Source organism: Dipteris shenzhenensis, chromosome 14, assembly GCF_047967505.1.
Source record: "Dipteris shenzhenensis isolate YYH24624 ecotype China chromosome 14, Dip_SZ_1.0, whole genome shotgun sequence".
NCBI classification, from domain to species: Eukaryota; Viridiplantae; Streptophyta; class Polypodiopsida; order Gleicheniales; family Dipteridaceae; genus Dipteris; species Dipteris shenzhenensis.
Genome location: NC_141609.1, coordinates 44,333,466 through 44,340,862, shown reverse-complemented (window position 1 = coordinate 44,340,862; position 7,397 = coordinate 44,333,466).

Genomic DNA, 7,397 nt, shown 5'->3' with positions numbered 1-7,397 from the left:
AAAGTGGCATCCCCATCCAATATGTACTTGTTTGAATAACACACCTAGGTCTATGTTTCTTTACGGTTGTGCATGACAATAATGAAAAAACGGTATTTAATGGTTGATCGATGATGTAAAGAATATCCAATGGGCAAAACACTTTGCATGTGCCTCAAACTAGGTGATATTCAGTTGCATACAAAGTGGCATGCACATTCAATAAGTACTTGGTTGGATAACACACCTAAGAGCGTGTTTTTTTACAAATGTGCACGATACTAAGGCAAAAGCAGCATTTAATGCTCGATCAACCATGCAAAGCATATATGATGGGCACAATACTTTGCATGTGCCTTAAACTAGGTGCTATTGGGTTGCATACCAAGTGGCACACCCATTTGATAAGTATTTCTTTGGATAACACACCTAGCACATTATTTTTTTATGGTTGTACAAAAACGATGTTTAATGCTTGATCGACAATGTAAAGCATATCTAATGAGCACAATACTTTGCACATGCATCAAACTAGGTGGATTGAATTGAAAGCAAAGTGGCACATCCATCCTATATTTACTTGTTTGGATAACACACTTGGGAGTGCGCTTTTTGACGATGGTGCATAAGACTAGGGAAAAAACGGTTTGTAATGCATGATCAACCGTGCAAAACATATCCGATGGGTACAATACTGTGCACATGCCTTGACCTAGGTGACATTGAGTTGCAGGCAAAGTGGCTTACCCATCCGATAAGCACTTGTTGGGATAACACACCTAGGAGCATGCTTTTTGATGGTTGTGGATAACACTAGGGGGAAAAGAGTGTATAATGCATGATCGAAAATGCAAACCATATCCTATGGGCACAATAATTTGCACATGTCTCAAGTTAGGTGGTATTGACTTACATGCAAAGTGGGGTGCCCATCCCATAAGTACTTTGGATAACACACCTAGGATAGTGTTTTTTGATAGTTGTGCATGACATTAAGGCAAAAACAGTATTTAATGCTTGATTGACAATGTAAAGCATATCTGATGAGCACAATACTTTATACACACATCATAATAGGTGGAATTGACTTGCATCAAAGTGGCACATCCATCCTATAATTACTTGTTTGGATAACACACCTAGGAGCGCACTTTTTGACCGTGGTGCATAAGACTAGGGAAAAAATGGTGTATAATGCATGATTGACCATGCAAAGCATATCCGATGGGTACAATACTATGCACACGTCTTGACCTAGGTGATATATAGTTGCATGCAAAGTGGTGCGCCCATACCATAAGCATTTGTTTGGATAACACACCTGGGAGTGCACTTTTTGATAGTTGTGGGGATAACACTAGGGGGAAAACGATGTATAATGTGTGATTGACAATGCAAAGCTGATCTGATGGACACAATACTTTGTACACACCTCAACATAGGTGGTATTGACTTTCGTGCAAAGTGGCATGCCCATCCCATAAGTACTTGTTTAGTTAACACACCTGGGAATGCATTTTTTGAAGGTTGTGCATAACACTAGGGAGAAAATGGTGTATAATGCATGATCAACCATGCAAAGCATATCCTATGGGCATAATACTTTGCATGCATCACAACCTAGGTGGTATTGACTTGCATGGAAAGTGGCGTCCCCATGCGATAAGTACTTCTTTGACTAACACACCTAGGACCGTGTTTTTTAACAGTTGTACATGACACTAAGACAAAATTGGTGTTTAATGCAAAGTGGCACCCCCATCTGATAAGCACTTGTTTGAATAACACACCTAGGACCATGTTTTTTTATGGTTGTGCATGACACTGAGGCACAAACGGTGTTTACTGCTTGATAGACCATACAAAGTATATCCATGAAGGAAAAATTAATGTAATGGGATCTAGAGTCCTAAAGTCTAAGGTTGTGAGTGTGTGAACACATGGTGTGCCTGGATAGGTGTCAGTAGGTGTGATTGAGTGAATTTAGGTGTGTGGTGTGTGATTGAGAGAATCATGGAACTGATTGAGAGATTTGTGGATCTAGATGCTCTATTTAGCTCACATGTGATGTTACTACTGGATGTAACTGGAGCCTATATATTGGGCCTATCTCTCTTGAATAATGACTCTCTCTTTTGCTTCACTTGCTCAATCCTTCTTGCAACTCCAACAATCCAATTTGCATAATACTATGCACACACCTCAACCTGGGTGGTATTGAGTTGCATGCAAAGTGGCATGCCTATCCGATAAATACTTGATTGGATAACACACCTAGGAGAGTGTTTTTTAATGGTTGTACATGACACTAAGGCAAAAAACTATGTTTTATGCTTGATCGACAATGCAAAGCATATCCGATGGGCACAATACTTTGCACACACTTCAACCTATGTGGTATTGACTTACATGCAAAGTGGTGAACCCATCCCATAAGTACTTGTTCAGATAACACACTTGGGAGCACATTTTTAGATGGTTGTGCATGACACTAAAACAAAAACGGTGTTTAATGCTTGATCAACAATGCAAAGCATATCCAATGGGCACAATACTTTGCACACACCTTAACCCAGGTTGTATTGACTTGCCTACAAAGTGGCACCCCTGGCACCCCCATCCGTTAAGCATTGGTTCGAATAACACACCTAGGACCGTGCTTTTTTATGGTTGTGCATGACACTAAGGCACGCGCACCACAACAAAGTGGTTTACCCATCTGATAAGTACTTGATCAAATAACACACACCTAGGAGTGTGTTTTTTGACAGATGTACATCACACTTAGGCAAAAACGGAACTTAATGCTTGATCAACAATGCAAAGCATATATAATGGACACAACACTTTGCATGCTCCTCAACATATGTGGTATTGACTTGCATGCAAAGTGGTGCACCCATCCCATAAGTACTTGTTCGGATAACACACTTGGGAGGCGCATTTTTTAACGGTTGTGCATAGCATTAGGGGAAAAACGATGTATAATGCATGATTGACCATGCAAAACATATCCAATGGGCACAATACTTTGGATATGTGTCAAAATATGTAGTATTTAGTTGCATGCAAAGTGGTACACCCATACCATAAGTCCTTGTTCGGATAACATACCTAGGAGCGCGTTTTTTAACGGTAGTGCATAACACTAGGGAGAAAAAGGTGTATAATGCATGATTTACTATGCAAATAATATCCGATGGGTAGGATACTTTTTCAAGACCTCAACCTAGGTGTTATTTACTTGTGTGCAAAGAGGCTCCCCCATCCAATAAGTACTTGTTCAAATAACACACCTTGGACCATGTTTTTTGACAATTGTGTATGACACTAAGGCAAAAATGGTATTTAATGCTGGATCGACCATGCAAAGCATATCCTATGGAAAAAATACTTTGCATGCACCTCAAACCCAATGGTATTGAGTTTCATGCAAAGTGGCATGCCTATTCAATAAGTACTTGGTCAAATAACATACCTAAGAGCGTGTTTTTTAACAGATGTGCATACCACTTAGGAAAAAGCAGTGTATAATGCGTGTTCGACCATGCAACCTAGGTGATGTTGAATTGCATGCAAATTGGTGTGCCCATCCAATAAGTAATTGATTGGATAACACACCTAGGAGCATGTCTTTTGATGGATGTGCATCACACCAAGACAAAAATGGAACTTAATGCTTGATCGACAATGCAAAGCATATTTGATGGACACAATACTTTACACATGACTCAAAATAGGAGATATTGACATGCATGCAAAGTGGCGTGCCCATCCCATAAGTACTTGTTTGGATAACACACCTAGGAGCGTGTTTTTTAACAGTTGTGCATAACACTAGGGAAAAAATGGTGTATAATGCATGATCGACCATGCAAATCATATACGATGGGCATAATACTTTGCATATGCCTAAACCTATGTGCTATTGAGTTGCATGCAAAGTGGCATGCCCATACCATAAGTACTTGTTTGGATAACACTCCTAGGAGCACATTTTTTTAACGGTAGTGCATAACACTAGGGGGAAAATGATGTATAATGCGTGGTTGACTATGAAAAGCATATCCGATGGGCACAATACTTTACCCATGCCTCAACCTAGGTGGTATTAACTTGTGTGCAAAGATTCCCCCCCCTTAACTTGTGTGCAAAGATTCCCCCCCGTCCAATAAGTACTCGTTCGAATAAGATACCTAGGAAAGGTTGTGCATGACACTAAGGAAAAAATAGTATTTTATGCTCGATCGACCATGCAAAGCATATCCAATGGGCAAAATACTTTTCATGCACCTCAAAATCAATGGTATTGAAATGCATGAAAAGTGGTACACCCATTCAATAAGTACTTGGTCGGATAACACACCTAAGAGCATGTTTTTGACAGAGATGCATAACACTAGGTGTTTTATGCTTGATCGACAATACAAAGCATATTTGATGGGCACAATACTTTTTACGCACCTCAACCTAGGTGGTATTGACTTACATGCAAAGTGGCACACCCATCCCATAGGTACCAGTTTGAATAACACACCTAGGACCGTGTTTTTTGACAGTTGTGCATGACACTAAGACAAAATTGGTGTTTAATGCTTGATCGATCATGCAAAGAATATCCTATGGACACAATACTATGCACATGCCTCAACCTAGGTGTTACTGACTTGTGTGAAAAGTGGCATCCCCATCAAATAAGTACTTGTTCGGATAACACATCTAGGAGCGTGTTTTTGATGGAGTGGCATCACATTGAGGCAAAAACGGTGTTTGATGCTTCATCAACCATGCAAAGCATATCCAATGGGCATAATAATTTGCACGTGTCTCAAAATCTATGGTAGTCAGTTGGATGCAAAGTGGCATGCCCATCCGATAAGTACTTGTTTAGATAACACACCTAGGAGCACATTTCTTAATAGTAGTGCATAACACTGGGGGAAAAATGGTGTATAAACCATGATTGACCATACACAAAATATTCGATAGGCACAATACTTTGCTCATGCCTCAACCTAGGTGATATTGACTTGTGTGCAAAGAGGTAGCCCCATCTGATAAGTACTTGTTTGAATAACATACCTAGGATCATGTTTTTTTATAGTTGTGCATCACACTAAGGAAAAAAGGTATTTAATGCCTCATTGACCATGAAAATCATGTCTGATGAGCACAAAAATTTGTACGCACCTCAAACTCAGTACTTTAAACTTGCATGCAAAGTGGTGCTCCCATCCCATAAGTACTTGTTTAGATAACACACTTAGGAGCGCATTTTTTTACAGTTGTGCATAACACTAGGGAAAAAGCGGTGTATAATGTGTGATGGACCATGCAAAGCATATTTGATGGGCACAATAATTTGAATGCACCCCAAACTAGGTGGTAATGACTTGCGTACAAAGTAGTGCCCCCATCCCATTAGTACTTGTTATGATAACACACCTAGGACCGAGTTTTTTGATGGTTGTGCATGACACATGCAAAAATGGTGTTTAATACTTGAGTGACCATGCAAAGAATATCTAATGGAAACAATAATTTGGACACACATCAAACAAGGTGGTATTGAATTTTGTGCAAAGTGGCATCCCCATCCGATAAGTACTTGTTTGGATAACACACCTCGGATCACGGATGTAAATCACACTGAGCCAAAAACGATGTTTAATGCTTCATTGACCATGAAAAGCATATATGATGGGCACAATACTTTGCATGCATCTCAACCTAGTGGTAATGAGTAGATGTAAAGTGGCATGCCCATCCGATAAGTACTTGTTTAGATAACACACGTGGGAGTGTATTTTTTGATGGATGATCGACCATGAAAAGCATATCATGATCGACCATGAAAAGCATATCATATGGGAAAATTACTTTGCACATGCATCAAAATAGGTGATATTGACTTGTGTACAAAGTGGCATCCCCATCCGATAAGTACTTGTTTGAATAACACACCTAGGTCTATGTTTTTTGATGGTTGTGCATGACACTAAGGCAAAAATGGTATTTAATGCTCGATCAATGATACAAACAATATCCGATGGGCACAATACTTTGCATGAGTCTCAAACTAGGTGGTATTCAGTTTCATGCAAAGTGGCACACATATTCAATAAGTACTTGGTCGGATAGCACACCTAAGAGCGTGGTATTTTATGGATGTGCATGACATTAAGGCAAAAGCGGCATTTAATGCTCGATCGACCATGCAAAGCATATCCAATGGGCAAAATACTTGCATGCACCTCAAACTAGGTGATATTGAGTTTTGTACAAAGTGGCACGCCCATCTGATACGTATTTTGTCGGATAACACACCTAGGATAGTGTTTTTTGAAGGTTGTGCATGACACTAAGGCAAAAATGGTGTTTAATGCTTGATCAACAATGTAAAGCATATTTGATGAGCACAATACATTGCACATGCATCAAACTAGGTGGAATTGACTTGCATGCAAAGTGGCATGTCCATCCTATAATTACTTGTTTGGATAGCACACCTAGGAGTGCATTTTTTGACGGTGGTGCATAAGACTAAAGGAAAAATGGTGTGTAATGCATAATTGACCATGCAAAGCATATTTGATGGGTACAATACTATGCACACACCTTGACCTAGGTGATATTGAGTTGCATGCAAATTGCTGTACCCATCCCATAAGTACTTGTTGGGATAACACATCTAGGAGCATGCTTTTTGACGGTTGTGGATACCACTAGGGAGAAAGAGAGGAGAAAACCATGTATAATGCATGATTGAAAATGCAAATCATATCCGATGGGCACAATAATTTTCACACACCTCAAGCTAGGTGGTATTGACTTGCATGCAAAGTGGGGCACCCATCCCATAGGTACTTGTTTGGATAACACACCTTGGAGTGCATTTTTTACGGTGGTGCCTACCACTAGGGGAAAAAGGGTGTATAATGTGTGATTGACCATGTAAATCATATACGATGGTACAATACTTTGCATGCATTGCAAAATATGTGGTAATGATTTGTGTGTAAAGTGGCATCCGCATCCAATAAGTACTTCTTTGACTAACTCACCTCGGACCGTGTTTTTTGACAGTTGTCCATGACACTAAGGTAAAAATGGCGTTTAATGCTTGATCGACCATGTACATCATATCCTATGAGCACAATAATTTTCACATGCCTTAACCTGGGTGGTATTGACTTGCATGCAAAGTGGTGCACTCATCTGATAAGTACTCGTTCGTATAACACACCTAGGAGCGTGCTTTTTGACGAATGTGGATCACACTAAGAAAAAAACAGTGTTTAATGCTTCATCAACCATGCAAAGCATATCATATGGATATAATGCTTTGTACACACATCGAAGTAGATGGTATTTACTTACATGAAGAGTGGTGCACCCATCCCATGAGCACTTATTGG